General features: G+C 38.8%; 1 pseudogene; it reads left to right on the forward strand.

The window, feature by feature from the left end:
* The first annotated feature begins 15,836 nt into the window (after window positions 1–15,836).
* LOC147425939 (uncharacterized) lies at window positions 15,837–16,713 on the forward strand (annotated as a pseudogene).
* The last annotated feature ends 10,469 nt before the right edge of the window (window positions 16,714–27,182 follow it).

The following is a 27,182-nucleotide window of genomic DNA, read 5'->3' on the forward strand; positions in this document are numbered from 1 at the left end:
CTAGTTATGTTATCTATGCTAGTTGACATAGTATATATGCTAGCTAGCATACTCGGTATGGTGGCTAGTATACCCAATTATGATAATTAGCATATGTGATACTATGTATGCTAGTTTTATCATACATGCTACTGTGCATGCTAGTCATCATACATGCTAATTATGCTATGTATGCTAGTGATCATAGTTTATATGCTAGTTAGCATAGTGGGTATGGTGGCTATCAAATTGTGTATGCTAGCTAGACTACCCAGTATTGCTAGTTAGTATACATGCCACTATGTATGCTAGCTAGTATAGTCTATATGCTAGTTACCATACCGCATTATGCTAGTTATTAGCACACATGATATTGCGTATTCTAGTTAGCATGCATGCTACTCATTCTATGTATGCTTGTTATCATAGTATGTATGCTAGTTAGCGTACCTAGTTATGTTAGTAAGCATACATGTTATGCTATCTAGCATACCTGTTGAGTATGTTGGGTATATTGGGTCTATTGGGTATGCTAATTAGCATACCCAATTATGTTGTTCATAACACTCTATGCTAGTTGGCATACTATGGAAGAGTAATAGCATGTTATGTATGCTAACTAGCATAGTTTGTTTGCTAGTTAGTATAGTGGGTATGGTGGCTAGCATGTGTATGCTAGTTAGAATTCCAAGTACATGGAATTCTATAGATGAAATGCTTATTGGAATACTAAGAATACAAGAAATAAGAATGGTATGATACCTAGAACATTGTATATATTTACATATCCATTATGTTAACTACCACACATTCCATGCGTACTCGTATCTTGATGTATGCTTATTGTAGTATCAACAATCCACCTTTGTTTTCTAACTAACAGTTTGGATATGATAACTAATGTTTGAAAGAAATACACAGGAATCAATGATTTGGTAAGTCTCCTTATAGGGCCCCTTTGAGAGTGAAAATTTTCCCCAGTGTCGTTCTCCATACATGTAGGTCTATGCAAATCAAGGGAAAGAGATCATCTTTGACAACTCACCTCCAAGGCAGGATGCCTAGTGCAAGGAATGAACCCGAGAGAGAGAGAGAGAGAGAGAGAGAGAGAGAGAGAGAGAGAGAGAGAGAGAGAGAGAGAGAGAGAGAGAGAGAGAGAGAGAGAGGTACTCCAATATCCCACATCGTCTTTAGCTACTCAAAAACACGGTCAAACCCCAAATGGGAGGAAATGAATAATATTCTTTATGGACATTTAAATTCAAACTGCACTTGCCTTTTGATTTTCAATACATGCTAACAAGCACAAGTAGCTAGCAATGTCTTGGACCACATAGTGTCACATTAACATGCATATACCCACTTGCACTTTGCCCTAGGAGATCAAGAGTGCATACTCCCACCAATGTATCTTGCTCTACACTTTGTCCAAGACCCATAGGGATATCTACTTATTAGTGATGTCAGCCCCAAGTGGGGTCCCTAGGTTGCAAAAGACCTTTCCTTTAGAGACAACTTCTCCTAACCATTCAAATGGATCAAACAAGTTACTCTCTCATAGCGAGATCAATCTAGATTTCTTAATATTGCGCTTTGAACCTAAGGTAGTTGAAAGTGTTTAAACAATCTCTACAGCCTTTCTTAGTATCTGGGAACTAGCTTTCAAGAACAATAAGGAGTCATCGATAAATAGCTTGGCCAGGGGTTGTTTGTTGCCAAGTAAGGACAATCCTTGAATCTTTTAACATTAGAAGCATATCACAAGCATGTGACCCTCAACATAGTGAATTACAAAGTGGGTCACTTGGATTATAAAGCTAGGATATGTTTGTACAAGAATGAAACTATTTTACATAAGCGGCTTGAAGCTTCTTGAAAAACCTTATACGATGTAAAGTCATTACTTCTCTTTGAAGAGCTATATAATGTAATTAAAAATTTAATAATCATGTTTTTTTACTGATGTAGAGCCAAGGAGTACTTAAATTTGTGCTAGAAGATAAAGATGCTCAAGACAAGCAATCCGGTCTTTTGGGCCCCAATCAGGAGACTTAGTTATTGTGTGTCTTTAAGGATGCTCGAGGGAGCCATTTATAATTATGCAAGTATAGCACCTGGTTCTAGCAAAAAGATTATTTTGAATTCCATTTTTTCCACATTCTTTACATACAAAAGGGCACCTTATAAAGGGAGTACTTACATATTAAATAGAGATAGGGTGTGTTTTATTAATGAATTTCAAAAAATGGGTTTTTAAAGTAGGCCTTGAATGCACAAGATATAGAAGAATCACATATAGTTGAACCACCACACCCCCCCACCCCCAAACCGAAATATGGATGTAGTCTTTTATTTTAGAGATTTTTCAACGTTCTTGGAGGCCAAATCAACTTTGTATGTATTGCAATCTCACAATTTTTTGTGAAAACTTGACTCTTTTTAATGAAAATTGGCATCTTTATTCTCTTTATTTGTTGTGTTTAATGTGTTTGTGAGTTTTCAATTGTTATGTGCTAATGTATAATGTCTATTTGTAAAAACAAGGATACCTATTTGGATAGTCTATATGTTGGGGCATCCAAATAGGTATTCTTTTCTTTTTGAAGCAGTTGTATAGCAACAATAATCATGGCTAGGAAAACATATATAAGCATGGGTATGAAAACATATATAGTTGTGGATTTATTTGCTGCCAATAGTGTGGGCATTTGAGGTAGACAAAAACCCACAATAATTATACCCGCACTTATGTAGTTCATGGTCGAGAGAACCATGCTTTTAGTTGCAAAAGTATCCTTTCTCCCAATGTTTTCTCTTTCTTCTCAGTTTTGTTATTTGTGGATATGCTTGCGAAAAAGGACTCAATCTTCCATAGTGGTAGGTGCATAGTGGTTGCAAGAAACTGCATCAAGAGTCAAGAGATGTTTTGATCGAGGTCTAATACCAAATTTCTAACATACAAAAGACTTTGGTGGCCTATATTGTTTATAGGGTAGTAGCAAAGAAACATGTCAGAAAATTAAGCTTTAAAGCTATTCGGCTCAAAGCATGACTTTAGAAAAGTTCATTAATTTATTCATGACTTCAATGCATGTGTGAATGCCTTGAATGGCTTATAAGTTGCAAGGATACATGAACTCTCATCTAGGATCAAGCAATCTAAAAATTATTGATCACTATGTAATAAATGCTAGGATCTTTGAAGCCATAAAAACAACGTACTCAAGTGTGATAGTAGATTTTGTACATGTATCATTTCTATTATCCATTAATGGGATTGTCAAACTATGTGATTCCTGTAAAAGGACATGATTATTAAATCTATGTATCACAAAATGTCCCCTCCCCCCCCCCCCCCCCCCTTTTTCCTAGGGTCTAGGGGTAGATAAAGCCATTTCCATGCACGCAGGTAACATGTTCCTAGTGCAGCTAATGAATCCCATGGGAATGTCCCTATGTACCATTATAGAACTAGAATATTTTCCAAATTGGGTTTATAGGACAATATAGGGCCTTTGGCACCTATAAAAGGGACTCTTAGTCAATATATCATTACAGGAACATAGCATTCTCTTTTCTTTTTTTAAATGCTCATTTGAGCTTGAATTTCATTAACTCCACAAAATACATCAAACCTTGGCATATACTTTGCACAGGGTCGTCCACCAATGGATAAAAAGAGGTCAAAACAATGGGTGCAAATTCCCAACGTATTTGACACCTACACTTACCTTTACTTCATGTTACAAAACTTTCTACAACTACCCTAGATACTCATCATGGAAGTCATATCTTCTTCTTTTGGACAAACCGCTTCCTCCTGCTTAAAAGAAACCAACTACAAGTTTTCAACACTGATTCTGCATGTACAGCTCCGTTCTTTTTTTAGAATAGCTGTTCATTCCTAGAAATCCATATGGATTTTAGGACAACAACTCTAATAATACAAATTTCTCTCATCAGATCTTTGTCGACCATGTGTCTAGATCCTAGTACTAGGTCTCTTCTAAAGAAGGGGGTGCCTAGCTGAAAAAAGACACTTCTTGGAGACACTTCTAGTGAAGCTCTTGATTGTTGGACATCCCCAACTGAGGTGGCCGGATATGGTCTCAATTTGTTGCTTACCTTTGATGCAAGTTCCATTGCCAATTAGACCTCTCACCCTGGCCTTGTCACCGGTTGGTAGAAAATCAAACAGCATTCTTCGCAAGAAAACCTTCTGATCATCTTCGCATTTAGAGTGCTGCATGTTTTTGAGTACCTAGCTACTAGCACAATGAATATTTCTTAAGCGGGTTAAGAATTTGGCTAGCACAATGAATACCTCTTAAGAAACAAGAAAATGTTTTTTGTGGATGCTTTGAACGTTCTAGCATGCTAATAGAGGTTCTGAGTGATCAAGGAACACACTTTATCACATAAATGATTACAAGGATACTAAAGTCTTGTGAGTATGAAGATGAAGCTCGTTGAAAACCTCTTGCTAATTACAAACCACCTAAAATAGTTATCTCCTATCAATGCGCTTTGTAGGAATTAGAAAAAATTAACTCTCTCAAACCTCAAAAAAGTGATCAACAGCTGGAAGTAGCAAGACCAAAAAAGCTCTAATTTCGAGAAGGAAATCTCACGAGAGGTCATTACTTCTCTGTGTAAGTGATAAAAGTGGCTGGCCAAAGTTGTTCGGGGTTAAGGCCTCTCTTGTTAACCTTTTTCAAATAAAAGAAATCTTTGATTAAACTCCATTGTCTTCCATGTAGAAGGGAGTTTGACATTTCATAAAATACACAAATTATGGGTTGGAAAAATAAGTATAATACACCCTTGACCTCTTAACTCACCCACACAGATCGAGAAGAGTTGAGTATATTAGATTGGGAGGAAAAATTTAGACATTTCAATCATATATGGATCATAAGTATAACACAATTGCTTATACACAAAGGGTAATTAAGCAAGCATAGACATCTGTGTGGGTGAGTTAAAGAGGTCAAGGGTGTATAAGCTAACAAGGTATAATTGTGTTAGAATTACGTGTCCCAAAGGAAAGGCTCCTTACTGATTGGGATGAAGATTGGATGAGGTAAGGATGAAGGTGTTCCAAAGAAATACTCCTCCTGGGTATTGAACTATCCACCTAGTCAATGGACAGTAGGCGGGGACGTAGAGTTGCAGGAGGCGCATGCTACGATCAGTACAAAATGCTAAGCCGGCAATAGCTGAAGCTTAAACTTCCAAATAAGGGCACAAAGGCGCAAGCATGCGCCCCTGCACTGACTCAACGTCGAGTACTTCGTGTATTGGAGAAGCCAAGGTTGAAGTCAGGAGCGTCGTAGGCCGCGCGATCCAGCTGCATGCTCACAAACAACAAGAGGGTGGCCATGGAGTAAAGAGCGAAAGGGACGACGCCCACGTGAGCTGGCGAATGAGCAGAGGGAAGGCGAGCGGCAGCAGCACCATCATCATCCCAACCCCGAATATAGAGGAGCCGCATCTTATGCTCGCCATTGAAGCACAGCTCATCTGCGTACATTATTATTGCGTTGCGCTTATATAGCCAGGCCCCCCCGCCGCCATGGTTCGCATGTCTTCGGCTTGGAGTAATGCCTTTTCAATGCATCGCCCTTCTTTTCAAGCTCTCCTCTACATTCTAAAAGGATAGGTCCAAGCTCTCCTCTTTATTCTAAGAGTATTAGGTCCGCTATTCTTTGAACAAGGTCAAGAACTCGTCAGTAGACACGCGGAATTGCAGGTGTGTGTGTGTGTGTGAGAGAGAGAGAGAGAGAGAGATATATTTTACAAGAAAGAGATATAGAGAAGAATAACAAAAAACCAGATAAGTTTTTGATGTCGATCCAAAAGACTTGTAAGATCCATTCGATGGGGCTTAAATTCAAGGCATTCTGCCTTTGAGCTACCGAAGACCAATTGCCTAGGCCTAGCATAGCAAGCCAAAAACATATTCCCTCATCGGTATGGCCCACCTTTGAAAAGGTCACCAATAATATATCTGCATATATGTTCAAGTGGGTTCAATAGAAGGAAATTGTGAACTCCAAAACTTTGTCTTGTTATTATTCACAAAGGGGTGTCATTTAAGAAGCCTAAAGAAGATCTACGGATTGAGTAGAAAAAGAGACTGTTAAAATTATAAAAGATTCGCAAATAAGGGATTTTTATATTTCATGCATTCTAATGGTATTAATTAATTCCCTTATCGGTCAATCTTCCATGATTAGAGCACACCCTTTTTCTATTCAATCCATAATTTTTCTTGAAGCTTCTAAAATGATATTCCTTTGTAAATAAAATTTAAAATAAATTATGGAATTGAAAATATTCTTTTGTTGAACCCATGATGCACATGATAGTTGCATATCCTAAAGGTGAGCATCTCGAGGGCTGGACCACAACCTTGAGGGGGCTTATGTTTTTGGCCTACCATGCCAGGCTTAGGCGGTTTGAAAGCACCAACGAACTATGCATGTTGTTCTCCATCCAACCACCTCCTATTATAGGCTTTCTAACCTCTCTTAAAAAGACCCCCAATCATTGCATGCTTAGTTGGCCTTGCCCAAGAGTCGTGTCCTTCCTTCTTCCTACTGGCTTTATTCTGATATTATTTTATCCTCGAAAACATCAATGAAAAATTCAATAATACTTTCATAACTAAACTTGTACTAGGTCTACTAATCCTCTTAAGAAATACCACATATGTACTCATAGGTGGAACTATTCGCTCATAACAAAAACTAAATAGTGTATTGAATAATTGCAATCAAGATATTCTCTAAAGGGACTACTCCTATGAAAGGGGAATGGAAACTAGGGCATGGTGATATCCATCCAACTGCATCCTCCTATAGGTATGTAGCGTATCTTTAGGAATCGTGGCCTTGAACATACATGTTTAGTCAGCCTTGCCTAGAATGCATACCCCCCTCTAGTCCTACCATTGACATGACAAATTATCCCCCTAGCAGAAGCATTTTTGTCCTCAAAACTAAAAGTGGGGAATTTATTCTTAAGAACAACAATGTTGTACCACTTAAGCTATACCATGATAGTCAAAAACATGTTTAGGGTCATATGGTTGAGTGGGAAGTTCAATGAAATTGACATTGTTCTCACGCTATTGCATTATGTACCAATGGCTTACATAAAACACTAGATGAATTCGCAGGTGAATACGAGAGTGTGCGGACCTGATCTCCAAATCATTGGTCACAACATATAAGAGGTGACTAGATGGATAATCATTGTTTAGACTTTCTAAAAGTGACTTCCTAATGTTTCTTTATCTTGTGGTTTTCAATTACTTTCTTTGCTAGCATTAGAGAGAGGATGAGTTGTAGAAGGGTCTCTTTATTTTTCATGATATTATGGAGGTGATTAACATTCTGGCAAATAGATACATGGGGACCTAAAAAACTATGAGGTCCCCAGCCCCGAGAAGATTAAGGCAACTTGATAGATGGCCTTCCTTTAATCTCCTTTTCCATTGCCCGACACCCTACTCCGTTTCCACAAAGTAGAGATACGAACAACAAAAGAGAGGATGTCATCTATCCATCATTTGGTGGTTATAAGGGTCATACACCACAAGCTAGGTTGATAAATCAAGGATTCTAATGAAATATGTTTCCTAACATAAAGATGAAATCCCATTGACATATTTAGAATCCATAAACAATGTCTTTTTTCCCACCTTTAAGAGGCACGACCATCATCCATAAACCATAAATATGATATGAGCTAATTAACCTAAACTAACTAGAAATCTTGTGAAAAGTACTCGATTAATCAGGTCCACCCATCTATAGACGTAGATCCGTTAGGATACCAGTCTCCCACTTTCCACACCGCAGTCACCCGTTCTTCTTGTTTTCTAATTACTACCACATTGTTTTACATCTATACAAACAATGTTCTTTTATTAATTCCAGGCATAGGTTCTTTCATCTAGCCCTTCAAAAATCACCAAAACAATTCTTCTCAGACATGATCTAATGAAGGCAGACCTATAATTCAACAAAAATGAATCTTTTAGTTATTCTTAAGAGTTTGCCACTACCCGTGGACTTTCTCTGTCTAACCAACAAAGCTTTTGCAAAGAATTACTTTTTCGCTAACCGCGAAATGCACATTCTTTCTCAGTCACTAACTGCAAGGGAACATATTGCAAACCATAAGGCAGCCTCCTAATCGCAAGAGACAAAAAGAGAGCTGACAACCTCAGCTTATTCTCCGCTAACTGCGGAATCACCTCGCTAACCAGGAGTTCCATTTGAAAATAAGATATTCTATCAAAAATTATTTTCTTTAAGTCATTTCTCAAACATGATTAACTAACTTCTAATATCAAATAGATACAGTTTATCAAACAATAATCATTTATCAAACAATTCTTTTACTACTCTATGAAATCATATGCTTGTTTCTTGTGATATAATCACGTTTCTTGAACAGTTTAAGAAAATTGCTAGGCTTGACTTACCGGTCATCATGTACAACAAAATTATAAATTCATCTTACCAAATTACCACACACTTGACTTCCTCTCATGGTTGAGGGTAGACGGCTTCCACTTTGTCTGCAATTGATACCTCCGCACGCTTGAGCAACGTTTGGAGTAATTGATGCCTTCTTTTGTACCTTTCATGGAGGCGGAGTGGCATGAGCGTTCGGGGCCGTCGTATCGCAAAAGAGAAGGGTAAAAGAGAGGAAGAGAACTGAAGAGTTTGAGGGACAACACGATGATGGTAGATAAAGAGTTGGAGATGGAGATGTGTTGAGGGTGAGAGCTTGAGGGAGAGAGGTTGAGAGAGGGAAGACAACTTTGACGTCAAGGCAAGAGAGCTTCCGCTTCTAAGAACTTCTGTGTTGAAAGTGAAGGGAGAGGGGTCTTTATATAGGCTCTCAAGGCCAAAATCACAAGCTAAGAATAGAGAGATAAGTTTACGGCTATTATTATTTTTTTCAGTTTTATTTTTTTGTGGTGCAGACACGGATTTCGATGCACAATTTTGAGTCTCTAATTTTAGAAGAATCTTGGCTTCCAAGAAAAAAAGCTCTAAACTTGACTCCTCTGTCTTTTCTAAAAATACTCTTTCTTTCCTAAAAGTACTCCTACTCTTTCTCTTCTAAAATTACTCCTCCTTCCTAAAATTACTCTCTCTTTCCTAAACTAGCTCCTTCTTTCTTAAGGGTCTATGAGAACTCTATTTCAAAGAACCTTCTCTTGGGACTCTAAAATTCTAGAAAATTGAAGCTCCAAGATATTTTTAGTAGGGATGACAATTTGTTCATCATTGAGGAGTTGATCATCACTGGGAATATAGGGTTTTAATAAGCTTACATGAAATACATCGTGGACTTTGATGTGAGCTGGCAACTTCAACTTGTAAGATTGGGTTCCTATACACTTGATCACTTCGTAAGCACAATAATGTGGGCTAAGCTTTTGTGCTTTCCAAGCAATAAGGTACTTCTCTTTGGATGAATCTGAAGAAAAACCTTGTCACCTTCTTTGAATCTTCTTTCGGATCTCTTACTATCCGCATACTGCTTTTTACGATCCTGAGCTGCTTGAATATCCTTTCAGATGGCTTTTGTTTGATTTTCTATTTCTTTCAACATCTTTTTAGATGCTTCAACTCTAATGGTAGGGTCAGAAAAATTGTGTGGAGAGAGACATTATTGACCATACAAGGCACAAAAGGGGGCGATATCAATGCTTTGATGATGAGATGCATTGTAAGCATACTCCACTAGAGGTAACAATAGAATCCATCGTTTAGGCTCTCTACTTTAGTAAGCTCTAAGACTATCTTCGATGACTTGGTTGACTCACTTTGTTTGACCATCTGATTGAGGATGGTACGTGGTACTAAAGTTTAAATCTATTCCAGTTTCCTTGAAGAGTGAGATCCAAAAGTTTGAAGTGAACTTCAAATCTTGATCGCTTACAATCCGTTTGGGCAATCCATGCAATCTAAAAATCTCTTTAACAAATAGTTGTGCAATATCGGAGGCCGTAAAGGTTGTCTTGACTGGTGTGAGATGCACAACCTTCATAAGTAGGTCAACAACTACCATAAGTGAATTATACCCTCCTTGTATTGTAGGTAATTCAATGACAAAGTCCATCCTTATACACTCCCACTTCATTTGGGGAATGTCCAGAGGTTGAAGTTTACCGCGAAGTTTAACTCTCTCAGCTTTAATCCTTTGGCATGTCAAGCATTGACAAACATAGAGTAGAACAATGTCTACCTTTTGCCTAGTCCAATAGAAACTTTTCTGTACCGCATTGAGAGTCTTCGCATATCCTAGGTGTCCTGAAGTAGGGCTATCATGGGGCTCAAATAAGATAGCCTTTTTTAAGTTAGGGTCCTTCGGTACACATAACCTATCTCTATAATAGAGACAAGGTCCATCATGTAAGAAGTGTAACAGTGAAGGTATATTCTTTGAATCCCCAGATAAAACAAGATTAAGATGCCTTTGATATTCTGGACCAAATGATGCAACTTCCTTAATCTTTTCAATGATTGGGTTGTTGGGTATAGATATGAGACTCAAAAAGGGTTTTCGATTGAGTGAATCTGCAATCGTGTTTTCTTTTTTGGGATGATAGATAATGTCAAAGTCAAACTCTTGCAAAAGCTCTATCCATCGGCTTTGTTGCATATTCAAGGTTTCTTGGGTAAAAATCCACTTTAAGCTCTTATGGTCGATTATCAGTCGAAACTTCCTTCCCAATAAGTAGTGTCTCCACAGCCTTTAGAGCGTGAATGACTACCAATAATTTGAGGTCATGGGTGGGATAGTTTATTTCATGAATCTTAAACTTACGTACGTGAGGTGAAAGCTATTGGTCTGCCTTCTTGAATTGATACTCCTCCAATTGCTATTCCACTAGCATCAGTGAAATCTTCAAAGGCCTCGTTGAAATCTGGTAGCTTTAGGCACGGTGCTATAGTCACATAGTTCTTAATTTGGTCAAATCTTTCTTGGTGTAGTGGTTCCCAGCTTATCTTCACTCCTTTCTTCAGAAGATTGGTCAAGGGTGAATTACTGCATAATCCTTTATAAATATTCTATACCATCCTGTGATTTCTAGAATCCTCTAAGCTCACTTTCATTGATGAAAGGCCATTCAACAATGTCTTGCACTTTAGCAGGGTCCACTGAGATTCCTTCATGCAAAACAATAAATCCCAAATACTCAATTCTTGGAGTGAAAAATGAACACTTGCTCATCTTTGCATATAGCTTGTGTCCTTAAAGAATACCCAACACCTTTCTTAGGTGGTCTTCATGTTCTTCTTCATCCTTTGAGTAGATTAGAATATCATGAAAGAAGACAAGAACAAAGTCATCTAATTACCACCTAAAAATATCCTACATCAATCTGTTGACTGCAGCCGGGAGCACTAGTCATAACAAATGACATTACTATAAACTCAAAATGTCCATATCGGGTGTTGAAAACTGTCTTTCAAATATCTGCTTCCTTTATTTTGATTTGATAATAACCAGATCTTGGATCTATCTTTGAGAAGACCTTGGAACCATGTAGCATGTCCAAGGATTCATTGATTCGTGGGATAGGATAGTTATTCCTAAATGTTACCTGGTTTAGTCCTCTATAATCCATACAGAGTCGTAAAGTCCCATATTTATTCTTCTGAAAGAGTACTGCAGCTCCCCAACTTGATTTAATTGGTCATAAATCCCTATTTATTAAGTCGACGAAGTTGTTCCTTCAATTCAGTGGCCTCTGGTAGCACCAGGTTATAAGGTCTCTTTGATCCTAGCTCACTTCCTGGAAGAATCTCTATCTTATGATCAATCTCTCGATTGGAAGGGAGAGAGGTAAGATCTTCAGGAAAGAACTCTAAATATTCATGAAGCCAAGAGGGTTTTGTAACGTTTGATTTTCGATCGATCTTGTTCATCTTGACCACAAATATTTGTTGTCCAACCCTCATACCTTTGAGTAGACGGTTGGCTTTAACTAATTGAATCTTTGGGATCCCATTCTTTTCCTGTACTTTGACTTGCTTAGCATGACTATCTCTAAAGCTCATACTACCTAAGCCACAATGGATACTAGTGTGATTCCTAGATCTAACCAATCCATTTCAAGAACTCCATCATACATCCCAACTGGTAGGGTGCTAAAGAAAGTTGAAGTAGCATGTCCTCCTAGTTCAAAGTCAAGGGTTCCCACAGGATATCATGATACCACGGTTTTTCCATTAGCCAATTCTATTGTCATGGGTTTAGCTTGTTTCTTATTCAGGTTCAACTTTTGAAAGCATTTCAGAGATAGAAAAGAATGAGCACTGCCACAATCAATGAGGAGATTAAAAGGTTTACCTTGATGGGTGGTTGGTGTTTGAGTAACAGTGAATTGTATTTGAGCTCTAGGGTTGTCAATAGATGCATAAATTCTTGCTCTCTCTTCTTCTTCTTCACCAAGGGTAGGCTCTCCTATGACTACATGTGCATGGGCATTCCTACCTTGACCTCTTTCAAAGGCTCTAACTACTCTTCCTTGCCCTCTACCTCGTCCCCCACCTCGGCCACTATAATGTCCGAAAGGACGGTGTCTTTGATATGCTTCAGTTGTTGATGCAACTCTATTAATCAGAGGTGGACATATGTTTCAATAATGTCCCAACTCTCCACATTCAAAGCATCAAACATCCAAGCGTGAAGGATTTTGAGCATTAGCAGTATAAGCTCTTTGTGGTTGTCCATTATTATTGGGAAACCTTATTGGACGTATGGTACCATTAAAATTTTGATTTTGTTCGACTCTCCTTCTAATCCCTTGCTCCTTCATTAAGGGCTTAGCTTGTAGTAAAGCATCTTCCACAATAGTAGGTTTCATGTCTTCTAAACGCGAGCTAATGGGTTCTCTTAAACCTTGACAGAAACGAGCTACCTGCTGCTCTATGTTCAATGGTGGAGCATAACACCTAAGCCTTACAAACTTTGAGTAGTAGTCTTCCAGGGATAAGCTGTATTGTTTCAAGCTAAAGAACTCATTCATCTTCAACGCTTCATGGGCAGGAGGTAAGTATCTTTCATTTATTTCTTGTTTAATCTCGCTCCAACTATGGGAGTTCTCCAATACTTCCATGTCATGGCAATGTTGTTTCCACCATAACTTTGCTTCACCGGAGAGGCAAAACATACCTAGCATTGCTTGGTTTGCAGGTGCGGTCTTTGCAGCCAAGAAGTAATCATCCATAGCTTCGATCCATACTTCTGCATCCTTCTCAATATGAGCACCCTCTCCTTTAAAAGAAGGTGGTTGCATTTGTTTGAGAAAAAAATCCTTCTCCTGAATCTCTGTTTAGATAGCATCGTTCTGAGGGTTTTCCATTATAGGAGTGATTTGAAGGGGGTTGTCCTGAGTGTACACATATATTAACGTTAATATTCATAATAACCCAAAACACTAAGGTATTTTCCAGACTTAGAATTATCCAATTCACTAAAGGTTTAACCACATAACTTTACCAATCATGACTTATCCAGTCTATTAAAACTTAACCATATGACTTAACCAATTCTGACTTATTCAGTCCATCAAAACTCAATCACACAATAAAGTTAACTATTGATCAAGAGTCATTTTCAAATACATGATGGTTCTTGGCCTTTCAAATATGCTCAAGGCATCAAAACCTAACAATTTGCACAAAAATTCAAAGCACTTGGATTTTTATCTCCATCCCTCCAACAAATAAGTCTTTTTTGTAGAACCCTGTTTTCAAGGTCCTTTGAACCCATTTGCATAGATTTCTTGCTAGGCCTCTAATCGTTGGGAACTATTTGAACAAGTGAGAGAGGTCCTCACTTGTCTTCTTGTAGCCCAAACACCTATTGAAGCAAATATTTGGCCAAAAACTTCACGCATGTCGGCAAAGCCCCACATATCACCTTCCATAAAAATAAATTGTCAATAATGGCCACAATGGATTCTTGATATTATTGACTACCATTACTTATACTTATCTTGCATCCAACAATTGTAAACCTCACTGTTTGGTGTTAAGGGGTAAAGGGGTAAAACGAAACTTATACTTATCTTGCATCCAACAATTGTAAACCTCACTGTTTGGTGTTAAGGGGTAAAACGAATCATTTTGAGAATATTTACAATGTGATATAGAGTCGTTGTTTGTGGATTACGGAAATGTTTATGATTAAGGCCACCACCAGGTTTTCCACTTGAGGTTCGACTCATAGATAGGCATCACACACTTTTCCAGTCATTGAATAGTTTTGTTCACCAACAATCTTTCGGTGCTATTTAGGTGAAACTCAATATCCAATGGGTCTTCTTCTTTTGAGATCTTACTCTTGTCCTTAAAAAATGGCCCAGCTGTCAAAGACCTTTGTTATTCATTTTTCTCCATATTTCTCTCCAAAACAAGTTCAAGAGTGCTTCTCCTTCTTTGGAGAGACAAGGAGACGAGTGCGTTATAGAGTTTTGGAAATATCTTGTTATCTCTCTTCAATCCAGAGCCTTTGTTGCTTTGATACACTTGTGCACCATCTCACTTGTTGTACCACACTTAGTCTCAAGCTGGACGGGTCCAGTAATTTGTTGTGTGTCAAATGAAAGAAAGAAACACTCATTTAATGGTAAAGATAGAATGAGAAAGGAGATCATGCCAATTTTTGAAAGTGGGTTGATTAAAAGGAATTTGGCGATAAGTTAGTCTTTAAGTAGAAAAACTATTTGTAGTCAATGCAAAGGTGGCAGTTGTGAGGCGCATGTTGACTTGTCGTAGAGATGCTATAAATTTTAGCAAACAATGAAAGGGATGTGCACTGCAACAAATGATGTGTCTTTAGCATGGGTCCACATTGTTCTTGTGTGTGAAATCCTGGCAGCGAGGAGTCATGTGAAATTGGCGACCTGTTGGTGACGACTACGAGAATCAAACAAATGTAAGTGCATTGCTTCTTATGCATTTGCTCTATTTGACTACACCACGTGTTTTGCAATGCTTGTGATTGGTGTGGTTGTGCAAGTAAAAGGTGCTCATGTTTTCATGTGAGAAGGGGGAGGTTTTGTTAGTGGTGTTAGTCATGGTGCTTGAGATATTTGCCATTTTCCTGGCAATCTGTTGCAACATTGTTAATTCTTTCTGGGTGAGCAAAATTGTGCGGTTCAAATCAGAAGCCTATGCTAGACTTGATGCGCATGAAGACATTTTTTGAAAGAGAAGGAAACTGAGGAGGGTAGAGGACCAATGAAAGCAGTTCAAAAGTTGCAAATGCAAATGGTTCAATACTAAGCAATAGAGTCATGGAAAGTTTCATTGTGTCTGTGGGGTTTTTGTAATGCTTTTAGGATGCATGCAATTATTTTTTGAGAATGAAACTTTGAGTGGCCTATGCGCATTGGAGAGGGGAGGGACCACTTCCACCTTCATTTTAAGATGGTTATCCGAGTGTGGGAAACATCACTCACTGCTGCTGTGAACAAGAAAATTTAAGGATACTTGAGATGGCACAAAACTACTCCTCAAGGGGGAATGGTCTTGTGTTGAGGCTTAAAACAACATAGATGCATACATTTGAGCGCACCCTAGGGTATTTCTTGGAAGATCAGGACGAGATGTACTTTAGGAAAGTAATGCACAATGTGACTCTTGGTGATGCGAACAAAGGAATAGAGCTATATAGCGAGTACAAAGCTGATGAAATAAAAATAGGGTTTCCTTGATGCCAATCAAAAAATTTTAAAGATCCCTTGTGTTTTGGAAATTTAAGTTGCGGCATCCTACAGGCAATGATTTCCTATCAACGTCATTGCGCATAGAATGGTGAAGGGTGGAAAGTGCAATTCGTCTTCCTTGTGGATAACTCCACATCAAGGGTGGGGAATGGAAATGGGAAAAATAGAAGCACTGTGGAGATGCATGATATACCTGTCAACTACCTACAAGCTACCAAGACATTGTTAGCATTTTTGTGTAAAAATGAGATATATGCAACAACGCATCCACGGGCAGATTGGTTCCAATGTCACTGGCAGGAAAGAGAAAGGAATGGCCCTTAGCATTTGCATGCAAGAATTGAGTTTTGAAATTGTTGTTTGCTAATTGGAGCAAATATGGTTTGCAGCCCATCAGTAACAAGTGTTGACAACGTGCATTTTGATACTGAAGTAGGAGATGCAAAGATACAAGATGACTTCATCTTGCTAGTGCACCGGACTTATGTCACAACACTTGCTTAATGAATTGCAGTGCTTTTTTACATTGATTTTTTTATATATTATGCTTCAAAAGAATAAAAGTATCCATTGATTTTGATATTTGCAGTACGAGAATGGAGCACAAGGACAAGAACCAACTGCTTAGATTGGATGATACACAGACAGAAGACTCTTCTACTGCAATTGAAGATGGACGAATTGAGAAGATATAGGAAATGCTGATGGGAATTCTAAGAGAATTAATTGGAGATGAGACTGGCAACCACACTTCTCTTTGATAAGAAGTTTTTGGAATTGTACTTAGTTTGAAATACGCTATAAAAAAATTCATTATCAACATTGCTGACATTGAGGTCACGAAATAAGAAGAGCAGATATCCGTACTACAAAAAGAATTTACAACTCTAAAGACTCAATTGAGCAAGTTTAATGCAATAGTGTGTAGGTTCTTAAATCTGCTCAAGAGGGATAATATGTAATGTCTATGTAATCTTAGTTTTCCTCTGTAAATATGGCTAACAACAAGATCTATTTTCGGTTCAAAAAATAAAGCACAAAGCTGATGCTTTTTGTCCTCAATTTTTGAAGCCTTGGAATGTGCTCAGCAATGCAGATGTATAGTGTGTATCGGTAATCATGTAAACCTCGGTTTGATAATGAAGAGAACCTTTTTTTTGCATTTGTGCCAACAAGATGAAGTTTTCTTTTTTTCTTGAAACAATCCAGTTGTAATCTGATGCTTTTTTTTCTTTGAATTCTCTAACCGCAATAGCCAAGAGTTGTTTCCATATACTTGTACTTTGGTCAATGAGGCACATCAATTTTATTCGCGATTATGTAAATCTTGGTTTGATAATGAAAAAGTCCACTCCCAATTTGATGTTCTTTGTTTCCAACTGTTTAACTATAATAGCCAGGACGTGGTTTTGAATGCCTTCTTTTGTTGCATGCTAGAAATAAGCAAAATAGTTTCACCTCGATCAGATTTCCAAAATCAACATGTGAACACTATTTGTGTGTAAAAAAGAAATACATCCATCATCAAGCAAGGGGCAATTGTGTGTGCGTGGAAACAGCCTAGGAAGAAGATCCAACACTTTTCCAAAAAAAGTGAAAGAGAATCTTTCACTTTGTGAGTTTGGGAAAAAAAATAATATTGTGCTTTTGATGCCAAACTAGTGCTATCGACCGGCCTACTTGCTGATCTGTCGAACTTTTGTTTGGCCACTTCACAACAAAATAAGAACGTTTCCCAAATAATAGTTATTTGTCACCTTAGTTGCAATCATTACAACTCTTTCATTGCAATAAGAAATATCACATAATGGCAAGAAAGCACCATCCTCCGATACGACCAAACAAATTCTTGAAAGTAGGATACAGCATGTGGAATTCAACATAATAGGTAATGCTTTGGCCACTTTTGGTGATTAGTTCACTAAAATTATGAGCATGATGTCTACATAGAGCCCATAGTCTCTTGCCCCTGGCCTTTTTCTTGGGGGTATAGTAGCTCTCTCTCTCTCTCTCTCTCTCTCTCTCTCTCTCTCTCTCTCTCTCTCTCTCTCTCTCTCTCTCATAGGAACACACACACGCACACAATCTCTCTCTCGCCCTCGCTCTGTTTCTCTCTCTCTCAGGGGCAGATAGGGCTTGACATCAAACTCATTGGATATTTCATGGATCTCTTGAATTCTAAACATGATGTGTGCAGAGAGCCTGTAATCTGTGTGTGTGTGTGTGTGTGTGTGTCACAGGGACACATACTATGGGACTTCAGACATAGGTCCTGACATCAAGACTCATTGGATATATTCATGAGTCTCTTAGATTTTTCCTACATTATTAATCCTTGTGCTCTTTCTCTCTCTCTCTCTCTCTCTCTCTCTCTCTCTCTCTCTCTCTCAAACACGCACACACACACACACTCACTCACTCACACGTAGTCGACACATAAATGGTAGGGATTGTAGTCCGTTTTTCCATGTGTGATGCTCCAAAACACATTTGTATTCACCAAACATAACATTATTCATGTAAAGCCCTCCAATCAAATTTTAGGCCACACTTTCCTTTCCTATATAGTAATTGTCATGCTCATATGAGTGAGGGATATCCACACAGTAACGCTGTCACATTTTTTGCTTTTCTTGAAGCAAAAAAATCATCAAAAGTAAAGTTGAAACATCTTCAACTGCTTTCATAATCCAATCAAACTTCTAAGATCTCTCTCTCTCTCTCTCTCTCTCTCTCTCTCTCTCTCTCTCTCTCTCATGCTCATGTTAGGAAATATGACATAGCTAAATAGATATTTGAGTAGCTTACTTAATGGAGAGAGATAAATTTTCACACATGAGATATTATAGAGTAGAGAGAGAGAGAGCACACGATATACGTGGCTCACCCAATGTGGGCTACATCCACGAGAAAGTAGCCACTTAATGGCTTTAGTAATTCAAACAAGAAGTAGGTTACAAAGGGATTATACCCTTAATAGAGCTCTCACCTTGCTTCACTCTCACCACCTTACCCTATCTCATGAGAGGCAGCCATGTGTAGCCGCGCTTGTGTAGACAAGTCCAAATCGGACCCCTAAATCCAACGGCCATTGACTTTCGGCCATCGGCCAACCGGCCAAACAATCGGTTGTTTTTCAGCCACTTTTCGGCCGCCGTCCAACCATAATATTTTGGTGAAAAGGAATATTCCGGTGAGACTGAACGTGAATATTTTGTTTTTTGACGAGTAATTTTTCTTTACGCATGATGGCTTCTCCTCATAACGGGGACCTTACAATGTGCATTTTTAATACAAAAAATTACAAGTGGTAAATCAGGCTCCATACTTAACAATCTCCCACTTGGAGACTGATATCCACACCAAACCTGTGACTGCTTTCCATCCTGGCTTCTTATCCTCGTATGAGGACTGAAGATGAGCAAAAGCTCAACTTCTCCTTGTTGACCACCTTTGTAAACATGTCTGCAGGATTTTCACTTGTAAGCACCTTTCCTAGGTTTACTTGTCCCTCTTTCAAAAGAGTGCGTATGAAGTGATATCTCACCTCAATGTGAATTTTCCTTGAATGAAAGGATGAATACTTCGCAAGATGGATAACGCTTTGCCTATCACTAAACAAGACACAATTGTCTTGTTTGAATCTAAGCTCTTCTAAGAATCTATGAAGCCACATAATTTGCTTGCCTCTATCATTGCTACATACTTTGCTTCTATGGTAGAAAGTGAGACCACTCTCTGTAGCTTTGAAGCCTAGCTTACTGTTGTACCTCTAGCCGTGAATACATAGCCACTAGTGATCCTTTGAGTATCTTTGTCACCTGCCATATTTGCATCAGCATATCTTGAAGAAAAATATCAGTTCTTCTGAAATACAAAGCATTTGTTGTTGTCCCTTTTAGATATTCAAGTATCCACTTTATAGCTTGCTAGTGTTGTTCACCTGAGTTGTCCATGAACCTACTTACAACTCCTAGTGCATGCGCAATGTCTGGCTTTGTCTATACCATAACATACATAAAAGAACCTAGCACTGTAGCATATGGAAGTTTAGACATATAGGCTATCTCCTCTTGTGTCTTTGGACACATATCCTTGGTTAGTTTGAAGTGACCAGTCAAAGTGTAGAAACCGTTTTTGCATTTTGCATTGCAAACCTTTTTATTACCTTCTTGATATAATCCTCCTGAGATAGCTTTATTGTCTTCTTCGTTCTGTCCCTTGATATCTTCATACCAAGTATCCTCTTTACAACACCTAAATCTTTCATTGGAAAAGATTTAGACAGTTCCTCTTTTAGGTCTTTTATGTTCTGCATGTTAGCACTTGCAATCAGCATGTCATCAACATACAATGTTACGATGATGAACTTCCCATCTTCCAAATTCTTTGTGTAGACGCAATGATTTGAGTTGCACCTTATGAATCCATGATCTAGCATCCATCGATCACACTTCAAATACCATTGTCTTGATGCTTGCTTTAAATCAACGTTGTCCCAACTATCCAGTAGGGATGATAGTATAAGGAGAGCTCGCACTTCGTCATCAAAACTAATTTTCACTGATCCAAGTTGACTTAAGTTGGTGTTGAATTCATTTAGGACATCAAGTGACTTCATCAATTCCTCCGTGATCTTCATCTCTGAAATGTTGAAGGCCACCATTGACACCAAGCTTAACCAGATTGTTCCTAATGACTTTTGATCAAGGACAATCCATGCTTCGTCTGCCATTGTTGCACGCTTCTTTGCAAGATTGCCTAGTGGAAAATAAAGATCCTTCTATTAGAGATAATCTTCAATCTACATCTTCCAATGTTGGTAGATTTTGCCGTTGATATTCTCGATCTTGAGCTTCCCTTCCTCCGCCAGTACTACTTCTTACTCAATTTAAGGAATCCTTTCCTTGAGATAATTTAGCTACGAGCAAACCTTGCTCTGATACCAATTGTTAGGAAATATGACGTACGATATTTGAGTAGCTTACTTAATGGAGAGAGAGAGATTATCACACACGAGAGATTATAGAGTAGAGAGAGAGAGAGAGAGAGAGAGAGAGAGAGAGAGAGAGAGCACATGATATACATGGTTCACCCAATGTGGGCTACATCCACGGTAAAGTAACAACTTAATGGCTTTAGGTACTTCAAACAAGAAGTAGGTTACAGAGGGATTATACCCTTAATAGAGCTCCTGCCTTGCTTCACTCTCACCACCTTACACCCACCTTGTTGCATCAACTTCACATTATGAAATGTATGTAGAAATGGCCTCTTTTTATAGGCCAAAAGGGATACCCTCTCTCATGAGAAGCAGTTGTGTGTAGCAGCCCTTGTGTAGACAAGTACAAATCGGACCCCTAAATCCGCCCATGTGTGGCCATCCTTGAGAAGACAATTTCGCCTTTGAATTTGGCCACCAGCCAAACGACCGGCCGTCTCGCCGACCATAATATTCCGGTGAAAAAGAACATTTCGATGAGTCTGCCCGTTAAAATTTTGGTTTTCTTCGACGAGTGATTTTTCTTCACGCATGATGGGTTCTCCTCATAGCAGGGACCTTACAAATGTGCGTTTTTAATACATAAAATTACAACGGGTAAATCAAGCTCCATACTTAACATCTCTCTCTCTCTCTCTCTCTCTCTCTCTCTCACACACACACACACACACACACACACACACACACACACACACACAATGTACAATCACACAATTTTTTGTCACACACACATACAAATGCTCATGTTTAAAAGATTAGAAGACTATTACATAGAGAATTGTGGATATTTTCACCTCCACGTGCAGTTAACTTTGAGATTAAATGAGATTAAATGTTGAGGTAAAAGTGCAAAAGTATTTTTTTCAAACTCACAAAAGTGTGTGTGTGTGTATGTATATATATATATATATATATATATATATATATATATATATATATATATATATATATATATATATATACATATATATAGATATGTGTGTGTGTGTGTGTAGAGACCAAAAAAAGTTACATAATAAGACATGCAAGTTTTTGAGCCATGGTATCTACCAGGGCACAATACATAGCTAGAGAAATCATTACAATGAATGACTACAGGAGACACCCTGAAAGTGTAAGTCACCACCACAAATGAGCTAAGATTGGCTTGGGGTTGCCAGTAAGAAGAGAGCTCTGCCACAACACACCCCTTGCTCACCAAGACAACTTCGGAGACATATCTTGTTGAGCTAGACCCTTCTAATATCACTTTTTCCTTTCCATTCTTCTTAGCAAACTCACAATGGTGGTCATAGGGCTTGGTACTTTAACAATGTGGCTTATGAGACCAAATTTTGTCCCTATAAACCAAATTCCTTAGTGAATACTTCCGGCTTGTCTTCCACCTCCATCAAAGGGCACATTGTTTCTTTGTTGCTCCCGCTAGGGTTTGCGGCATCTGTCTCTTTTCTTGAGTCATCTTGTTGCATCTCACTTTCATTCGCCTCATCTCTAGGAAGATTGAAATCCGAAGGAGACTTGTCTCTTTGGTCACTCGTCTCCAAGTTGTCTTGATCACCACGTTGCTTGCAGCTACTGCATCGAGGTAGTTCTTAGCACAACTCTTTGACACTTGTAACATGCATTAGGGAACCATGCAAAATCCAGATCTTGAAGATAGGCACCAAGTCTCCCATGTTGAGATCCAAGTATTTGGGTACATTCTTACTCATGTCCCACATTATACATACTCTGACATCCAAGACTGGTTTGACCCATTGTAGCTTAGGAACAAAGAGAGCACCTAGCCTATCATCATGGCAATAATTTCCATAGGGCCTTGGAGCTAGATAGGAAGGTTGTTTAGCATAACCCACACTAGAAAAAAGTTCATAAACTCTTCATTCAGGAAAAATTGAGGCGTCCAAGGCATTGCATATGCAAAATATGAAGCACCTCAGATACCTCCTCTAATAACAAGGTCTCGTAAAGTATGTTTAGAGAGACATTCAGCCACACAGAATCCTTTGCCACAATCCTTGGATACACATTCGTTGACCCATAAAGTAAAGGACCACCAAGTGAGAACAACATGTCTTTAGGCCCTTCAATGCAAGCTCTGGATTAAAGTTAGCCTATACCACGAAGCCATCTTCAACCTTGTTGAATCTGAACATATTCAACCCATGGAAGATCTATCTTGCCAAGGTTTGCACGCCAAAGGTTTATGGCTTCATAACCTTCTCAGGCCGAAAGGCATTAGCCTTGGAATCATTTCAAAAAGATTCATGAATGGGATTTGGTTAAATCTTTCAATACTTGCAGTCAATTGAAGCTCGCGCCATTGTTTATCTACCCTTACATTGCTAGTGATGTAAGGTCTAGGATGAACTTTGTGTAAGAGAGACTGTCAAACTTGGCTTGCACATTTTAGTGTTGATGCATTGAATGCATATTCGAATGGTAACCATCTTGGAAGGTAGTCATACAATAATTGCCCAGCCCATCCAAAAATTTGTTGACCACCAGTAGTCTTTTGGTCCCGTTAAGGTGGGATTTTGTCAATAGGTGGCCTACACCTTTCCAGCTCTTGTTTATGTTTTCCCAAAAATGGTCCAGATGTATGAGCCCTTTATTGTTAATCTTTTCAGCTATTTCTCTCCAAAAGGGGTTAAGCTGGATGCGTATCACTTTGGAGAGCCAAGGGGACCAATGAATAATGGAGCTTTGGAAGTACCTTCCCACCTCTCCCCATTCCATCACCTTCGAAGCTCTAGTACACTTCCGTGCAGTCTCACTTATTGTGCCTCCCAATCCTCATGTCAGATTGTGTCTAGCCATATTTAGCTCCGGTTTTTGCTCTGTTCCAAGGCTATTTATGTTCTTGTAGGCTGGGAATATTATTCCCCAGTCTCGTGATATTTTCCCCCAATGTCCCATAGGCATCTAATGCCCTTATTTATTCAATCCATAGAAGAGAATTAAATCCATTTGATTTGTGTTTCATCTAGTTTCTAAATGTTTTTAAGATCATCTATCAATAGTGTATGCCCATTACATGCATACCTATGACAATGATGAGATGCACGTAGAGGAGGATTCAAATAAAAGGAATGGAGAGAGAGAGAGAGAGAGAGAGAGAGAGAGAGAGAGAGAGAGAGAGAGAGAGAGAGAGGCTAGAGTATGACAAACATCCATGATGGTCTTGCTTATGTTGTGCAAAAGGTTGATCTTCTTAACTATGAAGAGTAGTCATTATTACTTGCATTCACTTCACATATGCTATCTAACTATTCATTGACTGGTTTTTATTCTTGGTGATACAAATTTTGAAGAGATCAATGATAACCAAGAGGAAAAATAAATAAAGAATGAAGATAAGGACCAAGACGAATCCAAGCACTCTAGGAACTTGGGCAACAAGGTACCTCTTGATTTGGTGAGGGATGTTCTTAATTAGTTATAAGTGAAGGGGTGTTCATAATCTAATGAGGGATTTTCTTAATCAATTTTATATATTCTTGCTCTTTGGAAAACTTTCAATTAGACCTAGTGGAGAAGAAAGATTCCTTTGTCCTCAGCTCTCAGGCTCTCAATGAGAGATGTACTTTACATGATGTAGTCTTTTTTTAGATGCTAGGGTGAACTTCCCCCCACCTATGGGTCCATGTCATTTTTTCCTTCTTTTATTAATTCAAAGCTCTACTCTCTTTAAAAAAAATAAAAATGAAGAGAACTTTTCCTTCTTTGGTTACTCTTTGTTGTTTAGTGCCCATGATGCTATTTAATTTTCCATTAACTCAACCACACGTTTGATACGACTGTCATTTGGTACAAGTTCTTTGCTAAAGATCATGGGGCTCCACCTATTAGGTCTCCCCAATCTCAAAAAAATAAAAATTCTTTCAAAACACATTAAGTGCGCAAGTGAAGGGTGAATTTAGGGAATGAAAAGACAGACAAAGGTGAAAAGTCAAAAGACAAATGAGGTGAAAAGTCAAAAGAAAAATGAAGGTGGAAAGTCAAAAGACCTTTTGTGCCCATATAAAAAGGTGTTTTTTTTCTCTTTTATTTGTCTTTTAGCATTTTCTTCTCTTCTCTTTAACATTTTCTTTGCTCTCTCTCTCTCTCTCTCTCTCTCTCTCTCTCTCTCTCTCTCTCAATGTTGTATCCATTCTTTCGAGCTAATATTGTTGCAAATCTATGTGCTTTGTCATTGCTTGTTGCTATGTTCTATAAACTAACGCATCATTTTTCTTTTTGTTGAGAATAATTATTGAATTAGGAATATCTATGATAGGTCGCACTAGGGGTACTGCACATGGCAACTTAAATCCTTTTGTAAGCCATACTCACAATTGTGTGTGGAGAGAGTTTAAGAATAGAAATTCCCTCAAGCACAACATGTGCCTTGAGGTGTCAACAATTCCAAATGGACCTAGTACATAACCACAACCAAAAAGAAGAAACTATCCTTTTGAGTGGTCAAGGAAGCTTAGAGCAAGGAGACAATCCTTATCATTCCATACTGCCCCTTTTTAGCTCCCACGCTGTGATTAAGCTCGGAGATCATCCGCACAATTTCATCGTACTGTGCCACAACCAGTTTGGCCTCATAACCCTAAAGGCTCCTAGAATTCAAAACCTCATTAAGGTAACAAAATTTTGTGGTTTGAGTGACAAAAGAATGGCTTGGTTTTGGAATTTGTGCCTCCTAGGGATTAGGTCATCTATGAAGAAGATTACCTTTCATGTTTTCCAACACTTCAAAGAGTCTACTGACCAAGTCTACTCACGCCATCTCATAGGCCAGCTCAAAGCTCTATTAACAACCCTCACATAAGGGGGTGGAGCAGATCCAATAGCTCGAGTAGTTGGGGAAGTCGAGTGGACGTTTCTACCTACAATATTTTTGTTCTTGTGTTTGTGTGCACACTCATTTTTCACTCTACAAGTAGGTCGAGGGGACTGTTTGAGGAGTTGAGAGCATAGGGCAAACCTTGGCATGATGTCATGCACTTTGCAGTATTCCCTTGTGGAGAGATCGTGCCGCTCATGTCTATCTTGGCTATCACCTATAACACATCTTCTCTATCTCCTCTTCCTCACATTCTCCTAGCCAACCCCTCAACCACCTCCACTTGGGATCCCTTTGCTACCAAATTTGCTACCCAATCACTCTGCACCACTTGTTGGTCACTCTAATTTTCCATTTCAAATTCATACTACCACGTACACGATGTGTGTGTGTGTGTGTGTGTGTTTGTGTGTGTGTGTGTGTGTGTGTGAGAGAGAGAGAGAGAGAGAGAGATTGTACTTTGATTTTTGATTGCATGCATGACGCTTCAAGAGTATCTTCTATCAATATTAACCTATAGATTCTTTAGGGCCTTCGGAATGGGGGCCATGTGTCTACGTTTTCCGTTTCCCTCTCCACCATAAAAGCGTTCTCTCTCTCTCTCTCTCTCTCTCTCTCTCTCTCTCTCTCTCGGGATAGTTTCCTACGACGTTAAAACTCTCTTCTCCTTCTTCCTCTATGTGTGTGTGCGCGCGCATGCGTGCATGCACGTTACGACACACAACTAGACCTTCGGTTAGGCAACACAACTTTTTGTGCATCCTTATTTAATTTGAAGGACGCCTCGTTGGTGGCACGTTGAGAGGGCTCTCAATGATGGGGACTAGGGGTCTCGCCCTATCAATAGTGTGTGATATTGAGTATCGTCTCTTTTTGTTGGGGATAGTCTCTCCTATTTGACTCATTGTGGTCTCGTTCTCCTAGTTCTTCTTATCGATCTTTGTCTCTGACGTCAGATATGGTGATGTTCGTAAGGTTGAGGCTCCTTGTAAAAGTTGGTCTTCTGAACTCTATGATATTCTTTTTGGCCATGGCTTGATTGGAGCATAATGCTCTTGTACTAGGGTTTTTTTTCTTAATTTGATTCTCTCACATGTGAATATTGCAAAAGAAAGAGGTTATTATTATTAAACGCTATGAAAATAGCACGTAAGGAAACGATTGTTGCCTTTGGGAAGCATATAAACTTTGAAGAGTGATTGGGGGAACTGCTGATGTTTTGTCTAGCTAGCACCACCATGTTTAGCCAAGGTTCTCCCTGCGGTCCTTCTTATTGACGCGTGTTGGCTTTCTATGAGTCCTTTCATCTTTGGTCACTAGGAGAGGCCATGGCTTGACACGAGCATGACCAACATATGTAATTTCTTGTTTTTCTTAATATGATTTACTCACAATTGTGAGTTTTGCAATTGATAAGCCATGATGCTGTTGGTAGTTTTTGCCGTTGAGCTTCTCAATCTTGAGCTTCCCTTACTCCGCCATAACTCCCACTCAATTCAAGGAATCCTTTCCTTGAGATAATTTAGCTACGAGCAAACCTTGCTCTGATCCCAGTTGTTAGGAAATAAGACGTAGCTAAATAGATAATTGAG

Source organism: Adiantum capillus-veneris, chromosome 24 (genome assembly GCF_014529385.1).
Source record: "Adiantum capillus-veneris isolate H3 chromosome 24, ASM1452938v2, whole genome shotgun sequence".
NCBI lineage: Eukaryota > Viridiplantae > Streptophyta > Polypodiopsida > Polypodiales > Pteridaceae > Adiantum > Adiantum capillus-veneris.